The 14711-nt window shown below is 36.6% G+C and overlaps 1 long non-coding RNA gene across 2 annotated transcripts in view; it reads left to right on the top strand.

Annotated features, from left to right (window-relative positions):
- LOC139076786 (uncharacterized) overlaps positions 1–14711 on the top strand; it is a 30300-nt gene that overhangs the window by 678 nt on the left and 14911 nt on the right. Inside the window, exons 2-3 of one of the 2 annotated variants that reach the window (XR_011528742.1) lie at positions 962–2094; positions 6905–6943. This is a non-coding gene — a long non-coding RNA (uncharacterized lncRNA). The remainder of the gene's footprint in view (positions 1–961; positions 2095–6904; positions 6944–14711) is intronic. The other variant, XR_011528743.1, reaches the window with a different exon arrangement.

Here is a 14711-nt window from a genome sequence, read left to right as displayed (position 1 = left end):
CACCCCACAGAGGAAAAAATGGAATTTCTAGGAATATTTCCATTTATACCATACTTTCATAAATAAAATAGTTTGGCTGACGGTTTCAGTTTTCTACAAAGCATTTTACCTGATTTTGAGATGAGAAAAATAAGTGAGGGTCTAAGCAGAGAAACTTTGAGGTAACACTCAGGTGCTTGTTTTGATACTCTGAGAGCAATGGGAAACCCAATTACTCAACAGCCGTTTGCACTTGGCAACGTCTTGAGAAACTGCCCTCAGTCTACATTCTCCTTTAGGACATAATCAATTTACTGCAATAGTCTCAACTAAGTTTCATCAGAGTTAAAGATAGGAGGTCTTACTGACTTAAGAAGGAGAATCTGGAGTCTAAACTAAAAATTTATAAGCACTTTGGTGCCTGACTGAAGGATGTAAAAGAAGCACTAATTAGGATTTGGCTTTGTGAATTTAGCCATCTTCTCTTGTTTCCCTTCCCAAATAGTTATCAGTCATTCACACATAAAGCATAATCAGAAATTGGAAACTATTAATAAGCAAGAATGGGTGAGAAACCATGAAAATGTTACTGATATATTTTGGAACAGGAAATTAGATGTCAAAATATCTTTCTTAAGTTTCACTCATTTAGCGTTAGCTACTTTATTTTTTTTAAATATTTATGCAGTATATCTAATTTCTTCACGATAGTGTCTTCCAAAAAGTTTTGTGGAGTGTAACAGAAGTTGGGAATCCAACCCTATGGCAAAGCTTTTCTTTATACTTCTGCTACATAGTCTAAATTTCCAGTAAATGTGTTTGGGATTGGTGTGAGTCTGCATGTATGTGTACTGAATGCATTATTCCCAAGGATAGCTGGCCACACAGTGGCAAAAAGTGATGAGAAGTAGACAGGAATGGGGGTGGGGAATTCCCCTCCTTAAGAGGTCTTACGAAACTGAAGATTCCCATGTTTTGAAAGGTCAAAGAAAGAATATAATACACTTATGAAAAAGAGACAGCCTCATCAATCCAGTTTTTCTTGGCTCAGTCAGCAGAAGAAACAGAAATGCTGTCATCGCTTACGTGTGAGATAAAGGATAAAAAGTGGGAATGTGTTGGTTTACTGCAAAGGCCATTCTTTTGGTTTGAGAACATTGCTGGAAATAACCTGAGCTGAGAAAAGCTCCCTATGAGGAATACATGTTATGGGAAACTGTTAAAGGCAAAGCTTGGTCACTGACCTTCTCCGTGTAGTTTAATCAAGCTGCAAGCACCCCACCAAAAAAGACAGCTGCTTAAAGAAGAGAGCCCTCAACAAGCCAGGACATTTTACCTTTCCTCTATTACATGAGTTGGGGATAAGACACAAGTGCGCAATAAATTTCTAGTTCTCGCATTCAGAGGCTGCACTATAATAATGATAGACTATAAATCACAGAAAAAATGTTACCTTTATTTTAGGACGGTCAATAGCTAGAAACAGTGCTCACCAATAGCACAGATGTCTAGCAGATATAAAAACAAATGCTTGGCAGTTGTTTAAAAATGGGAAGTACGAGGATCTGCCCCGAAATATATTAGAAAACAGCAGCAGTTCATCGTTTTGTCAAGTTTCCAGTTTTGCAATTTACTATTTTTTTTAAAAAAAATCCCGTGTTCCGTTGTTGAAGATAGAACTGCAACTTTGGGAAAGAGAAAAAATTTTGGTCACGCATTTCTGCAAAACTCTTGTAAACATTTGTGGATGGTATCTACATACACGAGCTTTTATATAAATGTGTTTTAAAGTTTAAGGAAAATTGAACGTGAGGAATTGAAGTAAGATGAGGCTGTATACGAATGGGAGGCTCCTGCAAGGACCCGAGGGGACTGGAACTAGGATTTCAATGTGCCAACTATTAGCTAATTGTGAAGATGACACTGCCTGGCCAGACTCAGAGTCCACATCCCAGCGGCTGCCTCAAAAGAGCTGTTAGAAGAAGAAAATGCTCATTTGTTGCAACTGAGACCATGTGCTCTGAAATCCAGTCATGGGCATTGGAAATGGAGATCCCTCTAAAAACTGTGGCAATGCTGAGGGTCCAAGAGGCTCTTGATACCACTCCTGGAGAGGTAGGAAATGCAGACTAGGTATTTTAACTACCACAAGGTTAACAGGGTGTGTTTATTTACCACTTTTTATTTAATAGAAGTTTGGAGAAACCGAAAGCTTATGGAAAAGTGGATTTCACTTTTAAAAACTTTTTTTTCTTTATGTGTTTCCTTTTTGTTCTTGCACCCCATCTTTTTCGGAGGGGGAGGGACATGTTCAGGAAATGGGGCAAGTTGATTTAGTTAAACAGTTGAAACTCTAGAGAAATCTGAATCTTAACTTCCCAGAGGTTTAAAGCAAAGCTCGGTTTCCTGTGATTCTCCATTTCCTGGGTTTAACAGGGACGTGGATCTCAAGAATTAAAATATGGTGAGAAAGTCTGTCCTACTAAGATTTTCTCACCCCAGCAGGAAAGTACCATACCAGAAATTTCACAAGAAAGTCTGCTCTCATGAGACTCACAGCCAGACTTTTAACCATTTTGATAAGTTCAGAAGAGCTTCAATCAAAAAGCTTTCAAATCCCTGTCCCAAATGACCCCGCAGATCCCTTTGAGAGCCACCCAACACCACTTCATAGTTCCCATAAACACTTGGACCTTTCCCTGTGAAAGCTGACAAGTTTTCCCGAAAGTCCTTACATACCACGCTCAGTCTCATCTTGCCAAATGTGCTATCTCAGTGGAAACTGCTGGAACTTTCCAGACAGATTTTATGCTAAAGGCAAAAAGTACCTCAGTCACCAATGTACCCACGCTGTTTTCTGAGACTAAACGTACCTAGATATTTCATACGCTATGTGTAAAGTCCCATACCTTTTTTGTCCCTGTATGACCAGATATTGCTCTCATAATACTTTGTGAAAAATGTCTCATAACTGTAGTAATTACTGATGTCAACACCCCTGTTAATATTCTGGAACTGCAAACATTTCACATCAAATCTCCACGTGGAAAAGGCACTGTTCACCTCTACTTTGTGAATTAGCTATTTGATTTATCTGTGAGAAATATTTCAAAAATATAGATTCAGAAAGACATCTACCACATGATGGCTTTTCCATATGGCATCTCATAATTATTTTGCTGTGTGTGAACATGATGAAAACAGTTTCATAATTCTCCAAGGGTCAGAGTAAATTATTTCAATTAGACGTATTTCAGAGCAAACATTACCTTAGGGTTTATTAATAATATTACCTGAGAAGGAACAGCTGCCTTTTATGCATAAAAAGCTGTCAGCTTCTTACCACTCTTTACTATAGAAACGCTTTTGTGACTTTAAAAAAAATGGCAGATTTTCTCATGCTTTACCTAAACACAGAACTTGGCAGCAGAGACCTGGTTGTAATCCTCAGCATGGGAGCTGGTGGGTGGATTTTTTTTCTCTATAAACTCTTGTATAAACCACACCAGTCTCCTGGTATTTATTCTGGGTAATGCTGGAAATTGTACACAGATCCAACAGGCCATGTAAAGGAGTTTTGTAACTTCCTGAAGCCCTTTCATACAAAATCCTTACTCTGAATGCAATTCCAGAAAGATGGGACATTACAGCAGCTTGAAAGGAAAGGTTTATCCTGTTGTCTTTTCCTTTTTCTCGTTGGAGTCACACAAATATGAAATAGGTCAATTGGGGCAATGTAAGAACAGCAATTAATATGACATTAATTGACCTATTTGGAAAATTCAATGCCCATTGAAATGTCTTCAGAGATAAATCACCTAGGTAGCTATATTCATAATAATTAAGGATTGGAATTTTTCTCTGTAGGTTGGTTGCCATTTTTTAAGAGTTAGTTGGAACTACATATTACTGCAGGACATCAATTAAGTTAGCTTTGTCATTACCACTACTAGTCTCTGAACATGCATAACATATTAAAAGACCTCAAGACACAAGAGTCTATGATGTGTGTGGGAAAGAGATTAGAAATCATTCTTGTGTCCAAGAAATGTATCACCTTGTCACAAATTGTCCCTTCCTCCCGCCCCAAGACAATGATGATTATGACAATGATAGTGATGATGGAATGATATTGGTAAAAGCTCCTCACTAACATGTTCTGCTTTTGACAAAACCTTCTGCAGGCAAATGCACATTTGGTCTTGGTAGAACTAACAAAGAATTTATTTTGTAGGTGTTTGTGGCTGGTTGGATGAAGGTTGGTATGGTAGGTGGTAGAATCAGTCAACATCAACTGTTTAAATATTACTGTCTTGGCACTGAGGCCCACTGTGGCTTCAAATTCTCAGGGGATCCTAACTGGGGCCATAGCTGTGATCTTATGAGCATCTCTTGAAACAATCTGAATTTAAGCACTGTGGCTAAAATTTAAAAGGAAACAAATGTAAACACAATCTTTCAAATACCTACAACCAACGTTCCTTTTCACAAACATATGTGAAGCCACAGTTAAAGCAGTCCTCCACCTAAAACAGCAAAGAAAAGCTCAAAGAAAAGGGGATTATTGGAAGCTGGACTATAATTTGTCTATTTTGCACTGAATACATAGCTGAGGATGAGACACTGTACTGTAAGGAATAGAAATGAAAATTACAGTCAAAAAGATCTTTCGCATAATTCCATCCTACTGTATTTTAGAACAAAATATCAATTAAAGAATAGGGCCATCTTAGAATTTCAAGGAACTCTTATGTTGTGTTTTTTACATTCATAATAGAAAGGCAAAATGTCCCTTTTGCTTTGTTGTAACTATTCTAGAAAAATAAAGGCTCTGCCACAGGCATCACTTCTCTGCTATCCTATAATTTTATGCTTTCCAGTTCTAATTTTTCCTCATTTGGCATTCTGGCATGTCAAATTCTTATTTTGTACTTGTTTTGACCCCAAATAAATGATGAAGGACTAGGAACCAAAAGGAGAGATTTGGAAACTCCATCATGTCATGCATGAACCATTGGCAATAGGTCAATGCTTCCTCATGGCACCATTTTATTTCTTGCCATAGTGGCCTCCATCTCAGTAAATGGTACCATCATCCACTTAGTTGCTCAGAATAAAAACCTGAGAGTCATTGTTGACTGCTCTCTTTCTCTCACGCCCCTCATCGAAATCATTAGCAAATCCAACAACTCATCGTCTCTAGGGCTACTGCCAAAAACCAAGCCATTATGACCATTTGTCTATACTACTGCAATAGCCTCCTCAATATTCCTCATATTAATTGCTTCTACTGTTGCTCCCTACAGTTTCACGTCCACACATTTGTCAGTGATCCTTTTAAAAGATAAATCACATTATATAATATCCCTGCCCTCAGTCTTCCAGTGCTTTCCCATTATACTTAGAATAAAATTCAAAGTCCCTTCCATGGCTTGTAAGCCCACACAAGATCCAACCTCTGGCAAACACTCTGACTTAAATTTCCTACGTACTTCAGATTACTCATTGCACTCCAAGAGCACTTTCCTTGATTTATTTTATACCCCAAAGCCCTTCCCGCCTCAGGGCTTTTACACTTTGCTTGGAATACTTGTGTACCAGAGTGCATTACCCACTCTCTTACTTCGTTCAGCTCTCTGTTCCAAATTAACTTCCCACAGTCTAACCTTTACAATCCTACCTAGAGCAGCCAATCATGTTACTATCCTCTCACCCTTCTTCATCTTTATTCCTACAACTTACTTGACATTATAACATGCAGCCATGCATCAGTTAATGACGGGAATACATTCTGAGAAATGTGTTAGGCAATTTTATCATTGTGCAAACATCATAGAGTGTACCTACACAAACCTAAATGGTATAACCTACTATACACTTAGGCTATGTGGTGCTAATCTAATAGGACCATCAGCGTATATGTAGTCTGTCATTGACTGAAACATCGTTTATGCAGTACATGACTGTATACTTATGGATTGTATTTATTTATTTACTTACTTAATTGCTTTCTAAATTACTATCTCCTCCACCAGAAATATAAGCTCCATGAGGTTAGAGACTTTGCATGTTTGTTTACCACTATATCCCCGGCACCTAAAATATTGCCTAATACATAGCAAATACTAAATAAATACTCATGATCTAAATGAGTATTTTTTAGTCAGTTTGAAGGTTTGAAATATACGCAAACAAGATAAGTGGCAGGATACGTCACATAGTTGCATTACCATTTTACACTTTATTGGAAATAAATGTGTATTAATAACTGATTAGCAAAAACTAGCTAATTAGCATGAAGATGGTTACACCTTAATTATCCACATCTTTCATGGTTCATACTCACCCCCAATACCATGCAATGCATTGACTGTCTTTGGTTTTATCTAATTGTGGCCCACTCAACGCATATTGCCCACTTTTCATGTTTAATTCCAAGATTATAGTTTCAAATTCTACCGATGTACCAATTGAAAAGTGTGAACCACGTAATCATCAAGATCCCCTCCAGTTACATAATTCTACTGAAAATATAAGAGATATAACAGAAATCTTTTAGAAAAAAATGGAAACAATGGTGATTCTCAATTATTTAATATTCTCATATGTTTTAGCTCATTAGCTGCCCTGTACATAGTTTTAATACACAACTAAAGTTATTGACAGCCTAGAATTTCACTTACCAATGGAACTACAACTTCCAAAGTTTGGCATTCTTATTGAATGTCCCTGGTGAGTCTTACAATCAGAAAAATGAGAGGCTAATCAGGAGATTTAAAAACCGCAGCCCTAATATCTAATATGTAATTCACTATTCATCCCAAGCAAGTTCTCTTCATTTGTACTTTAATTGCTTAATCTATAAAATAAGGTTGATGCAGAGAACACTTATTAGACATTCTCTTAATATGGTCTTATTTCACAGGTTGTTTTCTCTGGAAGCAGGAACTGAGAGTGAATTTGGGTGAGTAGAATATGTCAAGAGAGGAGGTAAGTTTGGGCAGAGGGAGAAGTTGAATATCCATAGAAGCCCGATAAACCTTTGGTCAAAAGCTCAGGAAAGCTCTGGAGCATAGACAAGCCCTTCAGAGTTGTCCTGTCCTGCCAGAAATGACTGGATATTTATACCTGTCCCCGTCAGTCATTGAACGGGGATGGGTTGTGGGGCAGGAAGAGCATCTCTTGGAGGAAGCAGTCCACAGGAACTTTGGCAAACCCTGAAGGAACTGACAGATGGAGACTGTCTGCTGGCAGGTGGGGCAATAAGTCCATTCTTGTAGGGTGGTCTGGGTGAGAAATTTCCATTCTTTCCAGTCATAGAACCATTTAGCAAATCCTCTATTACCTTTTGTATTAACACCAAAGAATACGATATGTTCTATATGGATACTTTCCCAAAGACCCTTAACATAGTACTGTATATGTATTGCCATACAACCTGTAAAGGGCAATGATATTTATGATCTCGACTGAAGTATACATGTACCGCAAGTGCCTATAGGCTTGTGGGGCTAAGAAAGAGAGCTTGAAGTATGCTGAAGGTCATCTAGAGGCTAATATCCACAGCAGAGAAGAGCAATTATCAAATTCATAAATTTGTCTCCTTCTTAGACCTATCAAGAACATTGGCTTTAGCTATGGGTCCACTTAATTGGCTGATGAATTTTACAAACCTCACATCTCACACCACTGCAAAGGGTTCATCAACACATTCATAATGTAGCTATAAAAAAGTAGAGGTTTGCTTAAATATAATATAATTCTTGAATTTTCTAAATGTTCTTTACTGTCAATATCATTTGTCCTGGAACTGTTAATCATAGACAATTTTGTGATTTTTCCTCCCCCTCTTCCCTCCCCACTTAAATATTTTTAAAACCATGCTGGCTGTTTTTTTCTTGTTTTTTGAAATGCTCAACCAATTGGCTCAGCCTCTTTTTTTTCTGCTGTGTCACCTTTTAATACAGGTTTTCATCACCTCTGCGAAAGGGATTTTTTTTCTCCCCAGTGAAAAAGATGGATTGGTAAGAGGTCCCACAGCCTATAAACCGTTTCCTTTTAATTCGGGCCCTAGCAGTTTGGCCTGGCTCACGTTCAGATAGTGCTACAACTTGTCTCAACCCCTTGTAACGGGCCTCCTGCTTGTGTATTTATGCCTGAGCACTCGGGTGAGCCATGAAATAGCTTCTCTAAAGAGCGATGGGATCTTGTTCGCTCACCTCCAGTCCACATTGTAATGAAGCATGCCCCTTGCTTTTAAACTCCTGAGGTTCTGACCTCACCAGGTGAGTCTTTCCCTGGAAATGGCCCCCTGAGGCTATTCTCAACTGCACAGTTTATGTGTAGGAACCAATAACCTGTGTTCAGTCTTAAGGGTTTCTTTTTCTTAATATTGTCAGCTGCTTTCATGTTCCACCTTAAAGTTCCACATAGGAAGTATTAGGAGGAGATTTCTAAAACTCCTAACACTAAACCTGCTAAAGCTATCCTTTCACATTCAAAATAGTCAGTCTTTGGGTAAATTACAAATTTTGCAATAGTGTGTTCGCTTTACGTGGGGTGGTATAATATGCAAAAGAACAAAGAAATCTTTTCATCATTAATGTCATTGCCAAGAACAGGAACTGATGTTACTTGAGGTTTGATCTTTGTTTTATTCCCCTCCCCCCACTGCTTAATTCAATTACGTATCTCTCGTTTACATAAGACAAGTACCACACCTCCTCTACTCCTCCTTAATTACAGACTATTCAGGGAGCCTGATGTCCAAGACTGAGCCAGTGTATTTTGGCATTGTTTTATTCTAACCTCCACCAGGTACTGCATGCTCCAGACAATTTTCTTTTTAAGGCCCCCAAATATCAGACTACAAAGATAATAGCTCATTCAGTAATCAGCAGATTATGAAGTGATTGAAACATAAATGAAAATTAATAGATAGATTGAGACAAGAGGCTACTTGGATTCCTTTAATGAGATGATACAGCAACTTACGTCTAACTTAGCTGTCGGCTACTCCCTCTCACCCAATTGACTATGCAATGGCAAATTTTATGAAAACATATCAAACTTTATTTATATTGTAGGCCTTGTCCAATACAGTTTTTTAATAATTGTGGTCAAGGATTGAAGATTTAAAAAGAAAATTGAAACTTCTTTCATCTTTATACCTCACCTCTCTACCTAACACTTCTACTCATATTAATTATTATGCTCTTTAGGGAGGAAAAAATGTAGGGAGAGGTATGGATGGGTAATGTTAGAAAAGGAGATAACTGGCACAGCATGGTGTACTTTTAAGCATGTTTCTGTGCTCAGCCTATCTAGGAAGGAGCAAACTAAATCAGGAAGATTCCCGTCCTCTAAAAGCTTACCATCAGTGACCGGAAAAAGAAGGCATGAACAAATAAAAGAGCATTACGTCAGGACATGTATAAATAGTTAGATGTTAAAAAAAAAAAAAAAGACAGTTGTATGAAATATAGTGTTAAGAGGAAAAGGTATCTATGGAATTAATTGCGATCTCTCTTTTAAGATGTTGTGGAAAAAGGATTTTAATTGTGGTGATGAAGTGTGAGTTTAATGAACCAAAGCTCAGAAGTTCTGGACATGAAGTCTTGTCTGAGAGGAAGCCCAGAGAATGAGCTGGTCAAGATGCTTCTTCCTTCTAGCACAGTGTGCCAACTTCATATTACCATTGTCACTAGCAATACTTTGATTTTTCTTATGTTGGTTCAAAACATTTCCATAAATTGCAATTACTTCTCACAGTGTCGAATACATTTTCCTTGACAAAGGTGATTATTAGTTATTAAAGTCTAATCCCATAAGAAATTTGTGAATTGTTAAGCCTATTTCTTAACTAGTCAAGAGCAAATCCTTTCTTCTCATACTTTTTCATGCTAATGTTGCATGTTATCACCTGCATGACAGGAGAAAATTTTTCAGGCAAAGAAGTTCCCTCTAGAAAAGAACAAGGGCAGTTATCCCGTTCTAACTATATCATGATGGACTTTGATCTTTCCATCTTTCCAGTTCTCTTCAGGTAAAATTTTATTTTTAACAAGAAAAGTTGTCCATAAGTTCAATTGTATGGATGAAAATATTAGTGTAAAACCAAAAGGTATTTGAAGGAAAAAGTAATCAGATTACAAAAGGCCATTTATACAGAAAAAGTGCACTTTACAGTAAAGTTGCAAAAATGTCACAAATCTTTATATGGTAAACAAATAGCATTAAAAAACATTATGTAAAAAGTAAATAGAAACAGAACTTCTCAGAAGATTTTCGCACTGTTCTCTGTCTTTGATGCTTCTAATTGATCATGAAAAAATATAAACCATTTGATAAAAGTAATTAACATGACTGAATTAATAAACATATTTTAACTATAAGCACTATAAAGAATATAAAACATATAATATTTATGAAACATATAGAAAAAAGTAGTCTTCTACAGTTTTGCCAAATATTTCCATGTATTTTGCAGAGCTGAAATTATGCAGGGCATATTCTCTGACCACGATGTAATAATATAATAAATGATAATCAAAGGCTAAAGAAACAAACAAAACAAGCAAAAATTCTAATTGTGTAATTTACAGTAATTTTTCTAAATAACTTTGCACCAAAAAGAAATAAAAATTGACAGGTACAGATTATTTAGAAAATAGTGAAATTAATAATTTACACGTAAATCTTGTGAGATGCAGCCAAGGTGGTATCAAGAGACAAAATCACAGCCTTGAAATATTTTTGTAATTACGTAAAAAAAAAATGAAAATAAACCAAGCATTCAAGAAATTAGGAAAAGAAAATACACTTAAAGGAACTAGGGAAAAGATAATGAAGTTAAAAACAGAAATTAATTGGTGCCTGCCCACAGCATAGTGTTAGTTTCAGCTGCCTGGCGTACACAGGTTCAGATTCTGGGTGGACCTACATATAGCTCATCAAGACATGCTGTGGTGGCATCCCAAATACAAGATAGAAGAAGATTGGCACAGATATTAGCTCACGGCCAATCTTCCTCACCAAAGACAAAATTATATATATAAAATGCTAAGTTCAAATAATTAGGAAAAAACCCATAGAAAATGATTCTATTTCATAAGAAAACAAAACAGAAATTAATATATACAGTTTTTTTAAAAGATAGAAAGAAAGAAAACCCAAGTGTAAATAATACTTGTGTTTTCTTTTTACTTTTTTTTACTTTTACTTGAGTAAATAAATAACTCAAAGTGAACACCTACGAGTAGTGTGAATAAATTTTTATTTTACTCTACATATTTTGGGGATCCCTCTTAGATCTCCATTCATTATGTTAAAATTATAAAAATGTATTTAAAATTATTAAATAAGCAAACTGTCGATCAAACTAAGGATCTGCCATCTTTCACAGGGTAAAGCTCTTCACACTCTTTTCTAGAATTATGGGGTGGATTCCAGAAGACATGACAGTTAAACCAGCACAACCAGAATTGACAATTTATACCCTAAGGAGACATATCTGGCGCAAACTTCTTAAGCATATTTTCTAGATTTCAGTAATACCTATTGTACCTGAGGTGTCCACAGATGTGTGGTTAAAGAGAAAATTGTCTAGCTACATATCTTTTTACATGTATTTTTGCTTCCTCAAAACCTAAAGACAAAACCTTGCTCCTGGAGCCATCATTTAGCCAGGTGACATTACCTGCTAGACCTTGAACTTTGAACACATTATCACTCAACTGTGCACAACATAGAAATATCTTACTTCTGACAAACTATGTAGTGAGTCTTAATTTAATTAATGGTTCCTAATAAAACCCAGATATCTTGAATATAATTACCAGGACCTTTAAACATGGAAGAAAACAAACAAAAGAGAAAGCTTTCGAAGACATTACTCTCTTTTGGTTTTCTATTCTTGTTAATTCAGGTCCCACTTATACAGTAGGTAAGTTTGCAAGCTGCATTAATTATTTTAGGATGTTAGGTGACTTCAATTTTTTCCATTCCATTGTTTCCTGGAATCATGAAAGAGTTAAATCTCCCCCAAAATCACCATCTAAGAGCAACATCCACAGCAGGAGCATCTGCTCATTATTAGATTATGTGGGCACTAGTCGGGGCAGAACTCTCAGCAGACTAAGTAATAGCAGTGGAAGCATAGTTGTGGAAAAGCAACCCACAACTTGAACTGCCAGGACACAAAATTACCCTTTGGTCTTGGCACAGAGATTGCCTCCAGGTTTTTTTCTATGCTGCTCTTTTTACTTCAAACAGAAAACGTTCAAACTCACTAGTTTACGTTACTTTTAATCAAGGATCTGAAAATATAAAAAGATTAATTTTTAAACGTCTAGGTATTCTGTCCTCCTTCTAGTTTTCTCATATCCTACTTTCCCACCCAAAAAGGAAGAAGAAAGTACCTGGTATTTAACTGGGCCTGAAATCAGAAGAGCCTGAGTACCACAAGAAAGGCTGCCCTTTTGATATTTTTGGCGAACACCAGGGGTGGATGTTCTAGAAATCCAGCCAAATTTTCAACTCAGTTTTGTGGACTGACTTGTGAGGTTCTGAGAGTTTGGAAAGAAACAGATAAGCAACTCTGCACTAGATTTTATTAAAATAGAACCCAGACACTAAAGGTCTTCAGGTTCAAGAAAGGTAACATTTTTACAGCTCCCACAGTCTTATTGCCTGATTCCATTGGCTAGTCAGAGGTGAACTTGCCAGCAGCACTGAATCCTCACACTAGGGGCCAGACATAGCCAGAGGATTTCAAGGTAGCTTGATGGGTCTAGTAAATAATTCTCAGGTCACATCTAGACTCCACTCGAGATATCTGGCAATCCTCCTCTATACTTACTTTGTTTAGGAACACAACTGTGAATATGACAACTTCTAACTGGAACTTTTCTTTTTATTAAATAAAAGCTTATATATTCTTGTTAGTTTAACACTCTAAGAAACAAAATAAACAGGAAGTCTAGGAGTGTGTTTGGAAAACATTTTATTGGTCTTCTCAAAATAAAGTAGAAATTCATTGATTAAAATTAATTCCAAAACATTTTGCAAACTATGCATTTAGTTTGAACTGAGGAAATGAATGAGATAATCCTCTCCTATATAAAAAGAGAACCACCATGTCGGAAAGTGGGCAACTGTCCACTTTCGGTGAATTGAGGGTAACTTTTCAGAGCCCTACCCCAAACCCTTTTCCTATCAACTTTGTCCCCATACTTAACTTTTCACAGAGAAATTTTCAACAATGTTTTTCAGTAGCTACTATGTGCTGTGAAGACTTCCTTTTAAATGTAATATTTTGAAAGGGAGACAATTATGCTCTTAGTTGTTCAACACATCGATTTGGACTTGTTTTTCAGATTAGGTAGTAGAACACTGAGGGAGTGGACACAGAACAGATGAGGCCTTTATTTAAAGGAAATAAATGGCTTAGATGTTTTTCAAACCAAGGTAGATTATTAGCTATAATAAGGGGAGGCATAGTCAGGGAAGTCAAACTTTAGCCTGGCCCTGCATTCATACATTTCTTTAAGAATGTAAAAGTCTTTGTGGTGAGTGCAGAAAAAGCAAATAAAAGATAGGTAGATTTAAAATAGAGATTCAGATAAAGAGTGTAGATATTATCAGGAGACCTAGAGAGTCTAGAAGGATGTGAAAGTTAACTAAAGTTAAAACAAATGTAAGTATAATGAATTAAGAGCCAGGAATTGTCGAATATTGGCTCATACTTGTCTTCTTGTATTGCTGAACTGTTTACCAAAATCATTCCAATCTAGAGAGATGGAGCTAAAGGAATAAATAAGGAATTAGAAGCCCCCTAATAGATATGATGAGCTTCATCTTTTATTGTATTTTTTTCAATGAAACTGATATAATTAAAAGATCTTAGGGTTATTTGTTACTGTTATTATTCAAAATATCAACAGCTAATAACATCACTGATTATCTTTCTTCTTCACACAATATTTTTCCCTTGCTTCCTTTGACACTACTCTCCCTTGGTTTTCCTTTTGTGTCTCTAACTGCTCATTCTCAATTGTTTCTTTTATTTTCTATGCCTCTACCTGTGCTGCCAACAGGTCAATCCTTGGAGTCTCTCTAGGTGATTTTATCTACAGTCATGTAGAGTTTAACAACAGAGATACATTCTGAGAAATGCATCTTTAGGCAATTTTGTAGTTGTGCAAACCTCGTACAATGTACATATACAAATCTAGATGATTCTCACCTAGGCTATATGGTACTAATCTTATGGGACCAAAATCACATATGCTGTCTGTTGTTGATGGAAATGTCATTATGCGGCACAAGACTGTAGTCCTCTGACTTTATATAACATCTATATATTGACAACTCACAAACATGGCTGCATTCCTGATCTCTTGCCTAAACACCAGATGTACATGTACATTTAGTCGTCTCCACTAGAAAAACTAAGCCACTGAAAACCTAACTCCTTAAAAAACACACTGCAAACTGCCCTCTAAAGCCTGTACCTTCTGCATCTTTCTCAGTCCATGTCAACTCCATTCTTCCATTCTTCAAATTGCCAAGGCCAAAACCTCCCAATTATCCTTGCCTTCTCTCCCACAGATCTCACAATAGCCACTTTGTCAACAAATCCAATGGATCTACCTTCAAAATCGATTCGGAAAGTGTCCACTTCTCACTACCTCTACTGCTACCACACTCACACAAAACCACAGTTATTTCTT

This window comes from Equus przewalskii, chromosome 17 (assembly GCF_037783145.1).
Source record: "Equus przewalskii isolate Varuska chromosome 17, EquPr2, whole genome shotgun sequence".
Classification (NCBI taxonomy): Eukaryota; Metazoa; Chordata; class Mammalia; order Perissodactyla; family Equidae; genus Equus; species Equus przewalskii.
Note: the sequence above shows the minus strand (reverse complement) of the source record. Positions and strands in the feature narration are given on the sequence as shown.